The following is a 21597-nucleotide window of genomic DNA, read 5'->3' on the forward strand; positions in this document are numbered from 1 at the left end:
CATGCCTTGGGGCTCAGAAGAATCAAATTTTCCAGCCTCTTTTCCAAATAATGCTCCCCTATCCCACAAGGTTTGGTTTAACTCTTAGGGAAATTTAGGAGCTAGGAAAACACTTTTAGGGAAGAGACCCAGTATGGGTTATTCCAAAAGAAAGCAACCTTGGATCCCTTCTATAAAAATGATGTGGATTCAGAAACCATAAAGTTTAAGATCAGGGGATGCTTCTCTAGTTTAGAAAGTTCAGATGGAAGAAGCAACATCCTTGGTTCAACAATAGGGGAAGGCAAACAACTTAGAAAGGGAAGTCCATATTTTTCTTCGAGATGAGGATCCCACATGGGACAAATATCTAGGGGGTTCTCACAGTAATAAAGAATTGAGAATTACCTTCTCAATAGAATCTTTATCAACACAGATTTAGGATTTTCGACAAAAATCTCTAATATGTAAGTTTTGGAACATCTCTATAGATAAAAAAACATTATTTAAATGGGTAGAAGAACACTGGGTTGAAGTAACTGAAGTTTTCCTAATGGATCAAGGATAATGATTCTTTATTGTAATATTTGATTTGAAAGAAATGAGAGATTATTTTTTTGAATAAAGCACAGGTTTTGCAATAGTAAAGGTCTACATATGCAACCCTAAAATCCTAATTTTAATCCTAATTTTGTCACCATAAAGTTTATCCCTATCTAGATTCGATTGCATAGCCTTCCTCTAGAATATAAGGAGATTGATATCCTCGAATCTATTGAAAACCAAGTGGGTATTTTCATTAAAATTGATGTATTTTATATGAAAATCTAAATCATTCATTTTTTTTATGTGTGCTCATGGATACCACTAAGGTTTTCCCATCATCTTTGCAATATTCTCCAAAAATGGGTGTTGTAATAAAAAATTAATTTATGAGGAATCTAACTTGGTCTGCAACATATATCATTTACCAGACCATTCCTCCTCATCATGCCCTAATTCCAAAAGCTTCGGTAGTTTGGCTCTTCTAGAGCCTGAACACTTTACTCCCCCTTTTTTTGATCCAGCTATCTCAATTTTTGAAAGGTTTGAAATGATAGACCTCTTTTCAAAAATTAAGATATAAAACTTTAATCTAGCATGCTCAGTGGAGATCAAGAAGATGAATCTAGAGAGGACATCCATATTAAAAGATGCTCTCATCCTGTAGGGAATTGAGAATTGGAAATCAAAATCAGAAATTACAATGCTCAGGAGAGAGAGTCCAACTCAATATAGGACATGAGTGAGTATCGGTTAGGTCAAATGGAGAGAATCATTTCAATGAAAGACATGGTGTCATTTGTCTAAATCTTCTATGAGGAAGCACAAGATAGCATCATTGAGAAATTAGCAAATCAAGTTTTAGGGGAAGATAGGGAAAAATAAGATTTTTTCATTACTCTCAAATTGGGAAATATCTCGCAAAAAAAAGCAAAAATCCAATTGTTTCTCCTCATTTCTATCCAAGATAAAAGAGCCTAAATAATCAAATCAATAAGTCCAAAGAGTTCTTTTGAGGCTCCATTTTCCTTGGTTCAAAAAAATGGATTGGGACAGGAAGGAAATCCTCTTTATCATCAGCCTCTTAGATATATTGTATGTCAAATTGTCAGATTCATACAATTACAGAGCATGGAAAAAGATTCATGGGTGAATAATAATATTAATATTAGGAAGTTATTTTTAGTTAGTTTTATTGAGAGATCTACGAGAAAGAAGAACTCCAATATTAGATAGAAGTAACTATAGACCAAGGTCGATCTGGGAATCAAGTGTTAAAAAAAATGATCAAAACCAAATTCTAGAGTTTGGAGAAAAGAGGTCAAAAAATTTGGAACCTTAATCATAAATAAAGACCCTATCAAATGAACTACTTTATAAAATTGAAAGTAATTAAAACTTATCGAATAAACTACTTTATAGAATTGACAACAATTAAAAATTATCACATTAACAAAATTAGAATTTTTTTGGCACACTGTAATTGATTCTTTGTCATTATGTTGCAGATATTGAGAAGAGGTTATACCTTTTACTCTACACAATAATACTGACATGGTTGAATTATATTATGTCAAAGAACTATGCATTTTTAGGCATGTCATACATGCAACCGTAACGTGTCAATAACGATGCATTTTTAAAGACTGCCAAGTCATACATTCCAGGTTATTTAATATTCTTATTATTCTTATCACTACTCAAAGACTGGATTAATAAATGTTGCTTTGTGAGAAAGAGAGATTGCAAATTCTAATACACCTTCACCAAGTTTGTTACATTTCTAAATAATTTTTCAAAATGTAACTTGCATGTGTGAGATTGTTTAGTTTCCAAAGCTTTGATAATTACCTTTTTCTTGAAAGATCCCCAAACATGTAGGATGATGATTGTATTTTCATAATTTAGAAACTAGCATATCTTTGATTGATAGTTAAAGTTAGAGTAAATGACACTTGAAAGGTGGAACTGGAGATATAATTAGCATTAAATAATTAAAACTAATAATAAAAAAAAAAATTAGTAATCATTTTTTTAAATGTCAAATGCTTCTATTTCTTATTAGGATGAGTTTGCATCCATATGTGAGTATAATACTCTGTATCTTAGCAAATTATCGTACATTATATTGTAGCGTCGTAAATTGTACACCCTTAACTAGGTGGTACAATTCCACTCTTAGGTTAGCACCCACCTTCGTGTGTTTGTATTTTGCAAATTTCAAATTCCCTTTAAGTATTTAATTAATTCATTTAATTAAATCTAAAGTCTTCTTCTATCCCTCTACACATCATAAAATTGGGCCCTTTACCCTAAGTGTGCCCTTTTTATTTTAATCTTCCAATTAATCATTCCATCAAATACCCTAATTATGTCCTATTTCGACCTTCAAGGCCTGATTTCACATATCTAGACATCTCAAATTCCCATATACTCTTGGAATTCGCTCTAAAATCACAATATCTTACTTCCCCAAAAATGAGGCTAAAAGTTGGTCAGACCATGTGTTTGGACCAAGTAGGTACCTACTTGGTCCCAATTTTTTCTCCCTGAATTTTGGGAGCATGTTTTGGCTGTATTTTAATATTCAAATCCAAGAGATTGGTGAAAAATATTATTTCTAGGTCAGCTTATGACTCAAAACAAAGTTAGGGTGTCCTACATAAAACCTTCATTTCCTCATTTGAAGAATCTAAGATCTAGTGATTGAAGGAGCCTCTTATGAAGTGAAAGTGTGGGTTTTGTGAAAGTGCAGGTTTTATGAAGTTTCAGCGGACCTGGTAGAGGATACCTTTGTCTTCTCCCCCCCTAGCAGATATGGCTTTTGTATTATACTTAAAAGATTTCAATTCCGATATATCTATGATGATCCAATCCCTGGGAGGCAACACGCTTCCGCAAGCATTCGACATCGCAGTCCAAGAGGAAAACAACCTAATCGATGTCGGGAAGCTAACTCCTCACCCTATCATATCATTTTTTCCTGAGATATCTCCTCAAATATTAGAGGAAGCCACTCCTAGTACATATTCTCCACAGTCTATATATTCATATCTCGCTCCCCCGCCATCCTCTTTGGCCGTCGAGGTCAGTGATATGAAGAACCCCCTGAGATCCTTCTCCAATGAGATTGTCAATCTAAAGAGAGCCCAGGTCTCACCCACCAAGCCTCCTTTCCAGCAAAGTTTCCAAGGGAATTGACCTCCATACCAACATAACCAACATACAAATCACCATACCGACAAATCTTCTCAACTAAATGGCCAGATAGTATCCAGCCACTGGTAAAGAGCTGATCGTGGGACAAAATAACCTGGCAGATAACACCCATTTCTAGTGCTTTCTATGTAATAATGTTTGTGCCCAGAGAAATTTCGCAAGGGGGAATTTGCAGCAGAAGGTTGCAGAACAAAGAAGTCTAGGAGTGACGCTGAATGAATCTATGTATACATCTTTGGGTATGGATAATGCGGATTTTGTCACTCAAATGCAAGGAATGTCATTACAGCAAGAAACAGAGATCACCCTAGATCATGCACTTTTCTCATGGATGGAAGTTGAGGACACTCTACTCTCCAATAGCGCACCTATTTCAAAAGATGAAGCCCATTTTTTGCAGTCGGAGTATAACCTCTTCTCTAAGAGGCATTTCACTATGGAGAATGTCAACTTTCTGAAAAGAACACCCTCAGACAAATCTCCTGGATGTCCGATCATCAGTTCTGCCTATCCGAGAAAAGAGTGCATCCCTTATAAGTCGAAGGATCCAAAGATTACCACACCCCAAATAGTAGACGTGGTGGAACAACTGAAGAAATCTCTAGCTCATGTCTCTCTATGGGACCTTCTGAGTATTCCTGAACAAAAGAACTGGCTGACAGAGGCCCTGTCTAATGGCGAAAAGGATGGCAGCGGAAATGCTCCCAACTCTCCACAAATCAACGAAACGGATTTCCAACCCACAGCAAACAAGTCATGCTCTCCGACCATGCTGACTAACCAGATCCCGCCCCCTAAGGTCCAACTAGAAGGTAAGCCTTAACCAAACCCATTTTACCTTACCCTTATAGTGGGGGATAAACTATTACATAATTCCATGATAGATTTTGGAGCTAGCACCACTGTCATGCCTAATCAAATTGCCAAGGTGTTGAACATCAGGTATGAACCTTTGAACAAGGGGGTTGTGTAGCTTGATGGGAACAAGGCTAGACCATAGGTCATATTAAAATCCTTCCTCTGACTTTATTCGCATGTCTTAGCATTACAGTGTCCCAAGAAGTAGTGGTCATTGACATCCCTGCTATTTTCGAGCTCTGTCTCTCCCGAGACTTCACTACTAAGATAGGAGGCTATCTATCTTTAGATTGGTCCCATCTCATCCTCCAAACACAACACGGTGCCAAACTAAAAATCCTCTCAAAACCCCTTCATGTTGAGCATGTAGCTAACCAAGACATGATTAATTTCGAACCTACCCACACTTTTATATCAAATGAGGAAAGAAAAGTGGTAGAGCTCTTAGAAGATGAAGAAGTGACTAGGGAAATTCCACCCAAGCAAGAGGTTTTCCTGAATGAATTTATATATTTTGATCCCTTTTCTAACTACCATGCCACCAACTTAGGTACCTATTGAATTTTTGATGAAAACTAGACCATCCCAAGGCTCACTAAAGAGCCATTTTCTAAAGAATAGTTATCCTCATTACTATGGACCCTGCACTTTGACGGTGCAAAATGCAGGATGGGCTCCGGAACTAGAATTTGTCTCATGCCTCCCTCGAGCAAACAAATCTTAAAGCCTTTCCAGTTACAATTCACATGTTCTAAAAATGAAGTAGAATTTGAGGGGCTGATCCAAGGCTTGAGCGTGGCCAAAAAGATGGGCATTAAAAAATTGAAGGCCCTAGGCGACTCAGAGCTGGTTGTCCATCAAATTCAAGGAATATCCAGCTCCAAAAATGTCCGTATGAGATCCTATTGTGCTAGAACATGAGATATAATAGAGAGTTTCGATGCTTTCAATATTGTAAGTATCCCCCAGAAATCAAATGTTGTGGCTAACTGAATGGCCGCGATCAGATATCATTTTGACCCTGCCACTGACTAACTCACTAGTTGCCAAGCAGTCTATGTAGTCATCCATCCGGCTATTCTTGATAATGATACTCATTGGCAAGTTTTTGAGAGTGATGAATAGATCGCTTTATTCATCCAAAACTTAGGAGGATTTGCAGATCGGTTGCAACCCAAGGTGAAAGAAGCCTATGGAGATCAGATTATCTTGCTGAAATCCAGCAAACTCCCAAAAGGCTTGATCACTCTAGAGAACCTGTTTGACCATAATGATGATAATAATGACAAGTGGAAGCTCACGACCAACAAAGGGGATTATACTGAAATGTCAGTAGGAAGTGGGAGAGTTCTCAAAGTAGGAAAAGGTGTTTCCCTTAAAGACCAAAAGAGATTGGCCCAATACTGTGATGAATATGAAGGTGTCTTGGCTTGGTCTTACAATTATTTAAAAGGATACGATCCTAGCATCATCTAGCATACCATTGAGCTCACGAATAGAGCCAAGCCAGTCCGACAGAAGCAAAGGTCGGTCAACCCAAAAATTGAGTCTCTCGTGGCTCAGGAGCTGAAGAAGTTGATCGAATCAAGGATTGTTTACCTCATAAAACATAGCACATGGGTATCGAATCTAGTGCCCATAAGGAAAAAGAATGGAGATATTCAACTCGATGTAGATTTTCATGATCTGAATTGAGCGTCTCTCAAAGACCACTACCCTTTTCCATCAATGGAGCAATTACTGAGCGCAGTGGTGGGGTCAGAAATGTTTTTGATGCTCAATGGATTCTTGGGGTACAACCAGGTACTAGTAAAACCTAAAGACCAACACAAGATGACATTCACCACCAAATGGGGAATGTTCGCATACTAGAAGATGCCTTTCGGGTTGTCAAATGCTAGAGCAACTTTTCAAAGGGTCATGGATTTGGCTTTCAAAGAACTCATTAACGGGATCATTTTGATATACTTAGATGACCTGATTGTATTTTCCAAACACCGAGAGGATCATTTTGATCATCTCAAGCTAGTGTTCCAAAAATGTCTTGAATTTGGGATTTCCCTGAACCAAAAGAAATGTATCTTTGGTGTCCCTTAAGGCGAGTTACTTGGGCATATAGTATCAAAAGAGGGTGTTTCCATTGACCCGGACAGAGTCAAAACCATAAAAGACCTCCCCATTCCAGTCAACAAAAAAGGAGTCTAGTCTTTTTTAGGGAAAGTCAACTTTGTTAGTCATTTCATTTCGGACTTTGTTGGAATTATAAGACCTATCAGCCTAATGCTAAAAAAGGATACACATTTCAAATGGACCCTTGAAGCCAAAAGGGCCTTTTATAAAATCAGAGATGCTATCTATTCAGCCCCTGTGTTGTCCAGCCCAGATATGTCAAAGGACTTCATAATGTATGTTTTCTCTGGCTAGTATAGAATCACCATGGTCCTAACCCAGAAAGATGTTGAAAAAGGTGGTGAACACCCCGTAGCTTTCCATTCAAAGACCCTCAAAGAGTATGAGGCCAAATATAACTTTGTCAAAAAATGGGCCTTAGCCACAGTGAAAGGACTGAAGAAGTTCAGGCATTTCATAGCCTGTAATAAAACTACGGTGTATGTAGCTCATCCTGCAATGTAGGAGTACATTATGGAGGGTGACATCATTGAAAAAAAAGGGAAAATCAGATCACCAAGATCCTGGAATATGATGCCGACATCAAGCCAACAAATCTCATTCACGGGAGGGGCCTTTTCGAATATATAGTCCAGGGATGCGAACCCTATGGAGACGAAATGACTACGGAGGAGGTCGTTATGTTTTCACCTGAGGCTCCACAAGCTTGTTGGATTGAGGCTAGGAAGCAATTCATGAAGATTAGAATTTTTTCCGAGGATCTCCCTCCCGAAAAGAGAAGGTTTTACAGGCTCCAAAATAGCGGCTTCCGTTTGATAGACGGGGTACTCTTCAAGAGAAATTTTGACAGAATCCTGCTCCACTATGTAAGTTGGAACCAAGCAGATAAAATCTTGCATGAATTCCACTATGGCTCCCCTGGAGGTCATTTCTCTACACCTACAACTGCTATCAAAATCTCCCAAGCAAGATATTTTTCACCTTCTATGTTCAAGGACACGCACAATTTGGTGAAGGAATGCAAAGAGTGCCAGTATTATATTGGCAAGAGTAAAAGAGTTGCAATTCCCCTCAAGCCTGTATCAGTAGAAGAGCCTTTCGCCCAGTGGGGTCTTGATTTCATCAGAATGATCAATGCACCTAGTTCGGTCGGACACAAGTGTATCCTAACCGCCACCAATTATTTTACCAAATGGTCTAAAGTCGTTCCCCTGAGGAATTCATCCGAAAGTGAAGTTTTGGCTTTCCTAGAAGATCTGGCATGCCATTACGGTTCTCCCAAAACCATCAAATCAGACAATGCGTGCGCATTCACTGGCTCGCAAATTACCCAATTCGCCCTCGACAAAGGTATCTATTTTAAAACCTCTTCTAATTACTATCCTCAGGGGAATGGACTTGTTGAGTACACTAACAAGAACTTGATCAGAATTATTAAAAGAATAGGTTCTGAATATAAGAGGGAGTGGCACCATCATTTAAGAAGCGCGTTATGGGAAGACCGCATAACACCTAAACAAATCTTTAAAAACTCCCTGTTTAAGCTAGTATATGGAAAAGATGCACTTTTCCCCACATCTCTAGAAATCCTAGCCCTGCAGCTACTAAAGTCTATGGAGGTGGCAGAGAATGGCCCTATGGCCATGAGGTTAGCAAATATTATGGAGCTAGAAGAGGCTAGGGAGATAGCCTTTGCGACTCTCCAAGACAGGAAAGAAACCATCAAAAGGTGGTTTGACAACAAGAAGAGCTCCAATTCATTTTTTAGCCCTGGAGACCTGATGCTGAAATACAATGAAAGGGCGGCGAAGCCTGGCCAGCACGCCAAGTTCAATTGCCTATGGGAAGGGACTTTCTGCATTCTAAATTGCAAAGCTTTCAATGCATTTGAACTTGAAGACATGAATGGAGCCCCCCTCTGGATCCCGGTTAACATTTTCAACCTCAAGCATTTTCACTAAGCCTTCTTTTCTCTTTTAATGTTTATTGTATATATTGTGAATAGTTATTTTAAGTGCCTATTTATTTCATTTATTCCTTAAGCTAGTGCCAAAGCGAAAGAATTTGTAAAGAATGCCAAGTTTAAGCAAAGAGAAAGAAAGTTCATTATATTAACATTCTAGTATTTTTGTTACAATTAGAAGGCAAGCTCTTGACCCCCTTTTACCAAAGAGATGAAGCAAAAGTCAAGTAGTGGCTTTCACATCCTAGGTCCATTGATCTTTCACATCCTAGTCTTCATCCATGAAGAGGTTAGAGTCCTCACCATCATCAGAAGAATCCTCTCCTTCTGACCATTCAGGGTCAGAATTGTTGTTAGGCTCCCCATGAAGGAAAACAACAACCAGGTTCAGTAGTTCATGTGGTGTCCGAACCCAAGGGAAGATATAATCCCTAAATTCAGTATACCATTTGGTATCATCAGGGATGGGGGCTATCAGATTAACATGTAGAAGGAATTCTGCAGCAAGCTCGACACGATACCGATGGGAAGACAATGTCATTGTTTCCAACCCACCAATGAGCAGATGCCAAGCTACTTTCTCATTATGAGCGACAAAACTTTCTAGGTCAGATGGCAGTGGGAGCCCTTGAAAAGGGACATGATACGCGATCACATCCTCCAGTCCGCCCAAGTAGTCTAGGAAAAAGAGAGCCCTGGTCAGTTGTGCAACTAGAGGCCCTGGCTAACCGCAATCCAGTAGTGAAGCTATAAACCACAAACAGATGTGTGTATTCACTTGGTACTAGTCTACATTATCAATAAAGTCCTCCCCTAGCACCCACTTAATGACAACAATCATCAGAGGATTCTTTCTCTGCGTCATCAACTGCAATCTTTGATCAGAGATATTCCCTAAGAAAGTGACCTACGCTTTGCTACTGACAAACCTAACTGGAGTATCCATTATTGTAGAAGCTCCATCGTTGAAGCTTATGATGTATATAAGGAACATCTAAAAAGACATATTTATAACAAAATTATAGCTAGAGATGACAAATGTTTGAGGTGCCAACCTTCCCAAACTCCAATACTCCTATCTTGTTTCCATTAATTCACATCAGGCGAATGAGCCTGGATTCAGAGTTGGCAATGTCTCACTAGGTACCTCAAAGAAGGAGTCGATACAAGCGGATGCCACACGTATGTACAAGTACATCATGATTTAAATCTCAACCTTCACAGGGCTATCTCAACTTGTACAATCTTTACTGACTGTTGATTCTCTCGATTAAAGAAAAGATTTGTTCGGACATGTTTTCTCCTCAAAGTGGACTAAAGAAATGGCGGGTTAACTAAATGCAATCTTGGGAAGTGGGAGTGGTGATGCTAATTCTCCTCAGGAATTTATTGTAGCTGCAAAATGAGGTGACACGCATATAGGAAGGCTCTTGCCATTAATCTTTCGCTTGTGCAAAAATCTAGGCGTGCAAGGCATTTAAGAGTGAAGTTACTCCCTCTGTTTCATCTCATCATCTTTTCATAGCCTAAGTGTTTTTCCTCCTCCCTCAGATTGTTGAAAGGTTTAACAAAAGGAAGGTCTCAACCTACAATGGAGGTTGAAGCAATGTCTTCAGGCTCCACCCATGGAGTTTTATGTGTGGACATCTTTGGAGAACTCATATTCTTCGCATGCCATTCCCCCAAAGGTAGAGTATCTGAGAATGAAGATCAAGACCAAGACAACCACTCAAAATGCATCTGATGTTCTAGAATCTTTGGAGAATATTTTTGAGCCCGAGGTTCATAAGCAACCAAAAAGCCTCCTAGAGGCCACATGTAGCAGAATGCTCAATCATAGAGCAGAACCTCAATCCATGGCAGTTCAATTCTGGAAAAGTGGTGCCCCCCAATTCATGGTGCTCGTGGTCCCATATTGCCCTAATCTCATAGTGGTTTGCGTCGATGCTTTTGACCCCACCACCTACTCTATCGACGGCTCCCACCTGAAGGTGGTGATATCTCCAGAAGCTATTAGAGACATGATGTGCTGCCCTATTTTTGAAGGGACGTAGATTTTCTCATAAAGTTTGATTGAGGAATTATGGGGCACTAGGAGAGACGCACTGAATTTCTATCAAAGCACACTCAATCGGAGTCTGTCTTCTAGACTTCCAAAGTTTCCCCTGTCATAGAGCGACCTATGATAGGAAGACCTCAAGGACATTTCTTATACTCTTGCCTAGTTGTGCAGTTATGATAATGACCGGGATATCACAGCTGCAATGATGGGATTTCTTTTTAAGTGGAGGAAACAAAGGGAGCCATTTCATTTTGACTTCCCAATCACTATGGCCAGAGTCATAATTAAGCAATTATTAGAATTCCAACAGTTGCAGTGTTTCAGGTTTTCTTCGGTTCTAGTCCATCTACTTCTACACCAAAATGAGGTTTTCTTCAGCCAGTTCAAGCGGTTGGATATTTGTGATGAGTTAGGAAATAGGATGTTGGTGTCCACCTCGACACCCCTCTTGCTAGCCTCTTATGATGTATATCAATTTGCAGACTTCTTTTTGACTCCCGCCCTCAAAGATCTCAATTTGATCCCCAATGAACCATTAGCCCGTTTCTCCCATGTTCAGATGAATTGGATGTAGAATGAGCGTCCCCCTTGTGATTGGTTCATAGGTCATGACTTTTCCTTCGTCTGAGTGCATGGGTTCTCCAAGGAGCCTTTCTGCTTGCCTACTTATGTTACTGAGTGAACCTTGGCTCTAGAAATCATGCGACAGTTAGTGAGAATTGAGAGGGCTATTGGATCAGGAAAGCATGAGACCTCCATCACTAAAGATCACAAGGCTATTGGCCTAATCACTCTTGTATAGAGGAACATTGCAGAGGAAGTCTTGACGTCTAAAATGGTACAACTCGATCTGGTAGGTATTGATGACTCCTACAGTTATGACCCTGATGGCTGCCTTAGTAAGTGAAAGAATGTTGTAGAGCATGAACCTCGGAGCTCATGTGAGCCCTGATGATTTTCCTGTTTTAGAACACCCCCCATGGTTGAGTTTTTATTCGCCCCTACAAAGATTCAGTCTCGCAAAGCCTATTCCTCGGGTGATGCTAGAAAGTATGAAAACTTTATCTTGGCCTAGGAAAAAGAGGGAGGACTTTTGGGTTTACTGGAAAGAGGTGAGTCAGCCCACTAGTACATTTGGGCCTAATTTTCAATGGCTAATTGTTGGAAGTCCGACAACACCACGTCGGACTTCTGACCAATTTAAGCATCAAAAACTCATTGTCGGTCTTCCCGACAATGTCATTTGTGTCGGCAGTCTGACGACGTTATGAACTCTTACGACAACGGCTATATTTGCTCCCCTAGCCAAAAATTTTGATGAATTATGGTCGGAATTCCGAAAGCTACTATGTTTGCTCCACATCGAACAGTCCGACAAGGAAGTGACGTCGAATATACATGTCAGATGTTTCTTTAGTTGTCATTAGAATTTTGATGATATTAGATGTTGTGGGTCAGACAGCTTTACTATCGATGCATAAAAGCATTGAACAAGTTCTACTTTTAAAAATTGCATAAAACATTTTTAATTTATTTGATTCAGTGTTATTTGCAAAAAACAGTTATCAATGATGTTTCCTTTCTCCAAGAATTGTCTAGGATCTTTTCGTCAGATAATATGTAACATCCTATGACTAAATCTTTTATTTACAAATGCTTATTTTATTTAATTACCATCTGAGTGTGAATTATAATTTATATCTATGTGGAAGCAGAAGATACAAGCTGAAGACTCCTGTGCAAGTAAATTTTGTAAAAGAAAGAAAGCAGACATTATCTTGAATGACATGGAAACAAGCTCATCGGTTGCCTAGAAGAGATCAATTGGAGAAAAGAAGAGGAAAGTGTTAAAGGGTTATAAATACATAGAGAGTATGCAATACAAACAAACAATGTCTGGAGTGTGTGATGTGATGTCTCTAATTTATGTCCAAAGGGACTAACTAGTTTTGGAGTTACTGGGAAACCTACTGGGCTAGGCTTGGAGGAAATCAATGTGTTTATGCAAGGGCCACCTTTTTTCTATTATGAGAATGATGCTTTTGCACCAAAGGATACTTGGAAGGAAATTCCAAAAATTTCTATAGTGTGGAACCAGAGTTGGTGGACTCAAAGTACTTTTCAGCTTCTAGAAGACCAAAAGGTTATGTACACAATCTCCCAATAGAAGGGCAATTTCAAGAATTACCTCTCCCCCCCATGACTATTCAGGAAGCACTTCCTCAGACAAAGGACTATTGGCCTCCATGGGATCAAAGAAAAAAATTGAAGCATAGACTCTAGATGATGTGGTGGTGTCCTTCATGAAAAACTCTACACTATAATTGAAAATTCATGAGGGAAACTGCAAGACAGTGAACAAAAATACATTCTTGAAAAGTGTGAAGAATGGATCTTGGTTTGGGTGAGGCTGGGTTAGGTGGCTTCTCTAGAGGTTGATGAGATAGATATCATATTAGGATTTGAAAAAGATCACACTCGTGGAACTTCGTGTGCAACTGATCGATTGCATTGTTTGGGTAATGCATTCCAAATAGATACAATTGCATGCCATTTATTTATCTAGAAAGAATTTTATCCTGATGGCATTAAATTAAATTTCTTTCTCTATTTTCTGGTGATCTCTGGAGCAGAGGTTGCTTTGCATCAAGCTGGGATACATTTAAATTGTGTTATATCTGTGGAAATATGTATCCTAGGTCGATGCAATGCAACCTCTGCTCCACCAATACTAGATAGAAGAGAAAGTACTTTAATTTAATGCCATCAAGATAAAATGCTTTCAAGACATATAAATGGTATGCAACTGTATCTATTTGGAATGCATTACCCAAACAACGCAATCGATCAGTCGCACACGAAGTTCCATGAGTGTGATCTTTTTCAACTCCTAATATAATTTCTATCTCTTCAACCTCTAGAGGAGCCACCTAACCTGGCCCCACCCAAACCAAGTTCCATTCTTTGCACTTTTCAATAATTTATTTATGTTCACTATCTTGCAATTTCCGTCATGAATTTTCAATTATAGTGCAGAGTTCTTCATGAAGGACACCACCACATTGTCTAGAGTCTATGCAATTCAATTTTTTTCTTCGATCCCATGGAGGCCATCCTTTTAATAAGGAAGTGCTTCCTCAATAGTCATGGGGGGGAGAGGTAATGCTTGATATCGCCCTTCTATTGGGAGATTGTGTAGATAACCTCTTGGTCTTCTGGAAGCCGAAAAGTACTTCGAATCCACCAACTCAAGTTCCTCACTATAGAAATTTTTGGATATTGTCTTCCAAATATCCTTTGGTGCAAAAGCATCATTCTCATAATAGAAAAAAGGTGGCCCTTGCATGAACACATTGATTTCCTCCAAGCGTGGCCCAATAGGTTTCCCAAGAATTCCAAAACCAGTTAGTCCATTCGGACATAAATTAGATGATAACTCAATGATGAATGAATAGTACCAAACTGGTACTGAGAGGGGGGGGTGAATCAGTATAGACAAAATACAGTCCAAAATCGGTTTGACAGCAAATACTCCAAATGACTGGCAAGCAGTAACATTGGTTGAAACAGAGTGCAACCAGTAAGACCCAGAACAACTAAAACAATCATAAACCGGTTACTCACTTAGCCTTCCTCTTAGCTGAATACTATAGTACCATTACACCCTCATGCATGAACAGGTAAACTATCATCATATCTTCACAATAATTAGTTCAATATGTTTTATAGACAGGCATAAAACACAAAACCATCATATACTTAACAGGTAATAACAAAGCATCACAACATAAAAGCATCACACATGACACACATATTTTTCATGTGGAAACCCAACTAGGAAAAACCACATTGGGGATGAATACCCACAAGCTGCTTTTTGAACTCTTTAGAAGTCCGCTCTGTTAGGAGCCTTATCCGGTTAAAGACATTACAATAGGTTCTGCTAGGAACCAATCATGTTAGGGATCACCCGGTTAAGGGATGGCTATAATACCCGGTTAAGGGTTAAACCTGGTTAGGGTTACCTTGTTAGAGGATTTCAAGAACTCAATAGCTAAAGGATCTCCAAATCTCTATAGCTTCCCAGAACTCAATAACTTTGAGTTACCCTATTAAAGGATTTGTATCAAGCTGGTTAAGGCTACCCTATTAAGGGATTTCACAACTATTGAAGTGGTTAAAGATCAACGGGAATTACAATGATCTGGTAATAGCACTCAATGCTAATGCAGATCTATTTTGGCTCCTCTTCACCTTCTGCAAATTCACTTTGCAGGTATCTCTTCTCTCCTTTGGTCTGGCAAGAATCACTTATCACTTCCCTTGGATACACACATACAACTTTTGCCAACAACTTTAGAAAGAAACACAACATCGACCTTATAGGAAATAGACAAGTCAGTAGCAAAAACCCTAAACCCTAAACCTGTTAGGTTAAGCAATTCAAACGGTTCAATCCCGACCATTGAATCATACTGCATTAAGTGCAACAATCTTGAATCGATCTCAAGACATTCTCCATCGTCCATTATACACCGATTTCATGGCGACTGATAACCCATCACGCGTTATCACCATTTGACAAACTTCACGCATTCCAAAGGTGGATAGGGATAGTCTTCTTCGTGCAAGATCCTTCACGTGTACAGGGCTTATGTGGCAACATGATCTATTCTTTGTTATACTGCTAACTCATCACACAAAGATCACCGATTGAGTCACACAGGCTTGAGGTACTTCAACCGGAAATCCTAAAGTGGAAACTACCTACCAACCGGTAGTCATACAATGCTTCCATGTGTCAGTTCCCATAACTACATGTCGGTTCACCTTGACATGTCGGTTCACCTTGAACAAATATACCACTTCACTTTGGCATATATGTCGGTTCACACATATGCCCGATTCTCTCTTCTCACATATCACATATGCTAGTTCACATCATATCACATATTGACATCAATGACAACATACAATATCATTATTTCCCCATACCGGTTCACATAATGCCAACATTAGAGACATCACATCACACACTCCAGACATTGTTTATTTGTATTGCATACTCTCTATGTATTTATCACCCTTTAACACTTTCCTCTTCTTTTCTCCAATTGCCCTCTTCTAGGTAGCTAATGAGCTTGTTTCCATGCCATTCAAGATAATGACTGCTTGCTTTATTTTACAAAATTTACTTGCACATGAGTCTTCAACTTGTATCTTCTACTTCCGCACAGATATAAATTATAATTCACACTTAGATGATAATTAAATAAAATAAGCATTTGTAAGGAAAATATTTAGTCATTGGATGTTACATATTATTTGACAGAAAGATCCTAGATCCAATTCTTGGAGAAAGGAAACATCATTGATAATCTTTTTTTCAAATAACACTGAATCAAATAAAATAAAAATGTTTCATGTAATTTTTTTAAGTAGAACTCACGCAATGTTTTCATGCATCGACGGCAAAGTCGTCTGACCCACAACATTATCCATAATAGAACAAATCACCATAATAGGCTATTATAAAGTATCTATACAAAAATATGAAAGAACTTTAAATTACCATTACAAACCCATAAACCATTAAATAGGGAAAATAGATATAAATTTGTAAATGTCTCCCTACAAACACCACAACCATAACCAAAAAAAAAAAAAATTCTTACCCGCAAAAACTAAGTAGCTTGCATGGTAGGGGGCATGATGCCCTTGCGAATGAACTTGAGTTGATACCAAGAGGTCTTCCAATCTTCTTACGTAAACGCCAAAATATTGTATTGACTTTAAATATTCAAAATAATATCCTCTACCTCCCTACAGTTATCTAAAACCTTCACCACCAAATCAAGCTTCTAAGAGTCTTCAAACAGTCTCACCATGCTGGTGATTTGCAAGTCTACAACATCTCTCAGATTATTGAACCATTTCTTAATTTTGTTCTTCTAATTAGTCAATGGATTTAGTTGCATGTACAATTTTTCTATTTGAAGCCTTTCATTTCCTTCTACATCATTCTTCATGTCTATAGTATTGGACAGTTGTACAATTTATGATCCTATAATATCTATGCGACCCTTAATATCCTTAGTATATTTAGGTCATTGCCTTTAAAACATGCATGCCGCCACTACATCCTTTACACTTTTCTAAAAAAAAAGTATTCTTTCTTGTAGTTGGATATGTGTTGTTGCACATCTAATCACCAAAACTTCTAGTCTTTTCTCTTCCACCTTCTTCTCTACATCCTTCAAAACTTTGGCTTCCAATTTGAAAGAATTCCTTAAATCCATTAAGCATCAATTGTATTTTCTCTACACTTGACAAAGACTCATCCAAAAATACTTCTAGAAGTCCTTCATGAAGGACTTTCACTGCATCATTAATAAGTTATGAGCCCTATATTTGAGACAATAAAATTCTTGTGAGTAGAATGGTGAAGTTTATTACCCAAAAAAATCATATGCAAGGGAGACAATCACTTAAGGTCCATCTAATCTTGAGACATTGATGCCCACTTTAGCATGTCCCATCCTAAATATCCCCTAGGCATGTTTTTCTTCATGCCCACTTTGATTCTACTCACATCGTCTTGAAATCTAGATTTTCAACTCCTTCCTCAACCTCTATTCAATTTAAAGTCCTCATTGACAAGACTAGGATGCCTTAGGTGCCCTGGTACTCGTGATTGGGACCCAAAATATGACCCCTCATTTCTTGCCTCATGTGTGAGAAAAAATTCAAACACTTTATGTATGATTGGGTATCTGTCATTTGAAGGCGTCTACCTACAATTCAAGTGATCTCTTAATTATAAAATCAATTCAATTCCAAGTGAACAAGAAATCAATCATTCATCAAGCATTAAAGGAGAATTCAAGTTAAAGCACAACATTCATGATCAACAGTCTGCATGACATCCTAAAACCTTGTGTGAGGATTCAAGAAAGATTCATCAAGGTATCATGTTTAATTTTAAGAATTTTTAGATTAGATCTATCATTTCCCTCAAAAGGAAAACATTATAATTCAAGGTTAATTCAGAACCCAAGGTTTGACCTAGGAAAGCCCCCATCAAAAAACCTATTTTCATCATTTTGTGTGTAGGAAATTGATTCAGGAGTTACGTGTGAATAATTTGGAAAAGTAAATGATGACAATAAAACTCAAATTTTGACTGCATGAAAAGCATGCATAAGAGTAGGCCATTTCACACCTCCTAGTCCCAAGAATTTTTGACAGCCTTTTGATTATAGATTTTGTGTACCATCGTAATCCAAAGATAATTCATTTTGTCTACATCCAACAAGTGGAGGATCTGGTCGATCCGCACCTCCTAGTCCCAACAATTCTACTTGAACACTTTGTCATAGGAGAAGAGATATGACTTCTAGGTCTACTAAGGAGATGCTTTCTATTAGTCATATCATAAGAGAAAAGAGAAGAAATGTGAATACTACTAGCTAACAAGTTGTGTAATGTTGGTTGGTTCATGCTACATCATGGATTTCATTAGCTATCACGTTGTGTTATGCTAGGTGATCCATGATAAAGAAGATTAACAAATAAAACCATTTGTTCGCAAGGCAATCCAAAAACTCTACTACAAAATGGTCGTTGTAGTGACACAAAACATAAACAACAATAATAACCAACACTTGCAAAGGTGTAAACAACAACAATGATCACACTAGCATTAATCCATGCTATTCCAAGTAACGAATCTCAAAAAAAAAAAAAAACATGCCCTAGGGGGCGCTATGTAACACAACACTTCTAGTTTGAGGATATAACATAAATGAATTAACACGAGAAAAAAGGAGAGCTCATATGCCTCCCCTTAAGATGTCAGCATACCTCTAGGTTGATATCTTAAGGTAGATAGTGATCAAGGATAAGCACCTTCAACACCAAGAAGATACCCTTAATAAACATACATGCATTCCAATCTAGGAAGAAAGATCCTTGTACATGCCTCATTGTTATAAGAAAGGAAGAGATAGTTGTAAAAGAGATATTTTTCAACAAGTGTAAAAGGATCATTTTAAAGGAGGAAGATATCTTTTCCTAAATATGTCTACCTCCAAAAATAGAGATATTTAATAAAGATATCATCTTTTAAATTAAGAAATGGGCAAGAGATTAAGAATACAAACCTTCCATATTGCACACTTCAAGGTATATTCAAACCTATTTGACCTAGGAAAGCCCCTATCAACAAACCTATTTTTGTCATTTTGTGTGTACGAAATTGATTTAGGAGCTATGTGTGAAGAATTTCGCAAAGTAAATGATGACAATCAAACTCAAATTTTGATGGCATGAAAAGCAGAAGAGTAGGCCATTCCACACCTCCTAGTCCCAAGAATTTTTGACAACCTTTTGATAGTAGATTATGTGTACCATCCTAATCCAAAAAGCATTCATTTTGTCTACATCTGATAGTCATTGCTAAAATCAATTTAAAGTGTATTCATTTAGGGACCTTTCATAAAATATTCTCAACTTACACATCATAAAAGGGTCTTAATATATTCATTGTTTATAATGATAATAATTTGGTTGTTCCATACACCTTCTTTTACTATTTTAAAAATATCATTGACCAAAATATTGTGCAGCAGTAGTATGGAGTGCATTTCATCTATTTGATGCCCAAACGTTTCATCATACCACTTTCTTTTTAAAGGCACCCAAAATTTGATGTGTAGTTAATTACTTCCAAAATCTCTAAAATAACCCTACTTCTTGGTGTTGGAATCAATTCTAAGATTTTATAACAAGGGTTCCTATATTTTAAATGTATGTATTAAAATATCCATAACACCCCCAACATTCAATTGTTGTGCTGGCATATAAGAAATATATGCATATCAAACCTTGTTCCTAAAATCTTTATTTTTTGAAATCATGGAAACATTATATAATTTAAATGAAGGCAACCAAAAGAATGCAGAGAGATAAAAAAACTCTATAGAGCAACTATTTTACATACCTCAAATACAAAATTGTAGGGTGGAATAATAAAAAATGGCAAATCAAGGAAAGAATGAAAGATCCACACCAAATTCTTATACAATGCAGTCCAGTTGAAGGATTTTTATTCAGCACAAGATAGTGAAGGGGTCATTATGGTTATTTATTTACTAACATATAAAGAGTGAATAAATTTAAGAGCCCGATGAATTGACAGCGTAGCATGAGGATGTATGATGTTAACAATAGCAAAATGATATTATGATGGTGGTGAAACTACAAAAAGTTTTGATCATATTTTTATTGAGCATGAAAGAAACCACCTTGATCTCATGAATGATAGGCATCGTGTTGTAGAGTATCAACCCTTTTTGAACAAGGGTGTCACATTTTTTAGGCTCGATCAGTGCAAGGAGACATTTTGTGTATATGAAGTGGTTTCAATTAGCCATTTTGTGTATAAGTAGAGAGGTGAGATCGATGTCTTTGTTTATTTGCCTACAAAACAATGAAAGGGGTCCTAATCAAGGAACACACACGTCCAAGAAATGAGAGAATTTGGATTTAGGACAATTCTATGCAAGAAAGGATATCAAGTTATAAAAGATAAAAATCAACAAAGGTAAAGTGGATCCTTAAAAAAGAGGAACAATTGACAACTATTATTCTTGCTCCACAATGTAGAGACAAGAAGAACTAGGCTATTACATTGCCTCCCAAGTATGGTTGCACATGAAATCGTAGTACCATGAGTGACAATGAGCCCCTAATAGGTAATTAAGCTACCAATGTCATATAGCAAGATAAAAACATAATAGGTTATAAATGTCATTTAGAAGGGATATGATGAGTGTATAACTCATTGTCACCTATTATTTAAATGTTACTAGAACTACAATAAGTTGTTGAATTTTAATCTCCAAATCATGACATTCATTAGTGGAATAGTTGATGATGCTTGAAAAAGGGATTGTCCTAATTTTGTTTATGGTTTTTTCTTCAATTTTTCAAGGGGAGGGTAATAAAGTTGGCTTTAAGAAACTCATACAAAATTATCTCTTGTTGTGATTAAAAGTTGTTGGAAAAGTCATAGATATATTAGACAATGGGGGAGGAGATGTCAACAAAGCAGGAGGACAGAAACCTAAATCTTCAAAAAAAAATGTAATGTATATTTCTCATGAACCTCCACACTTCATTGTACACATCCTAAATCATGTCCATTGCATCCATGTGTATAATTAAATGTGGTATTTAAATCATGTCTAGAGGAGTGTGTTCATTCATATTTTCAAAGTTTAAAGATCCTCAACCATCATCAAGACATGTGTTGGAAGAATAGGTTGGAATAGATTTAGAAGAAGCTTGAATAATTGACACATACAACTCCCTTAAGACTTCATATTTGGATAGAGGGACCTTATATCAAATTAAGGAATGCATGAGAGTGATATAAGTATTAGTGTAATCATTATACTTTTTGAATATTTATCCTTAGTATAATATTGGAAATAGTATCTTATACTAATTAGGGAGTCGTAATTAGGATATTATTTTCCCATTTTTAGTTGTTGATCTTGTTATTTAAGACAAATGATTTTCATCATTTATTTTCTTTATGTGGAATATATATCTAATGTAATTATTTATATTTTTAATAACAAAATAAATTTATTGTAGTAATCATGTGATTTTTTAATTTTATCTCTTGTCTAAGAGAAAGTATTGAAGATCATAACTCTAACATGGCTTTATTTTGGATGAGTAATGTTGGTGTTTACATTGCCAGACTTGGGCATAGCTTAATCAGGTTCTTCAGACCTCTTCTTTCATTGTAATTTTGAGATATATGCTTCAGTTA

This window comes from Cryptomeria japonica, chromosome 5, assembly GCF_030272615.1.
Source record: "Cryptomeria japonica chromosome 5, Sugi_1.0, whole genome shotgun sequence".
Classification (NCBI taxonomy): domain Eukaryota; kingdom Viridiplantae; phylum Streptophyta; class Pinopsida; order Cupressales; family Cupressaceae; genus Cryptomeria; species Cryptomeria japonica.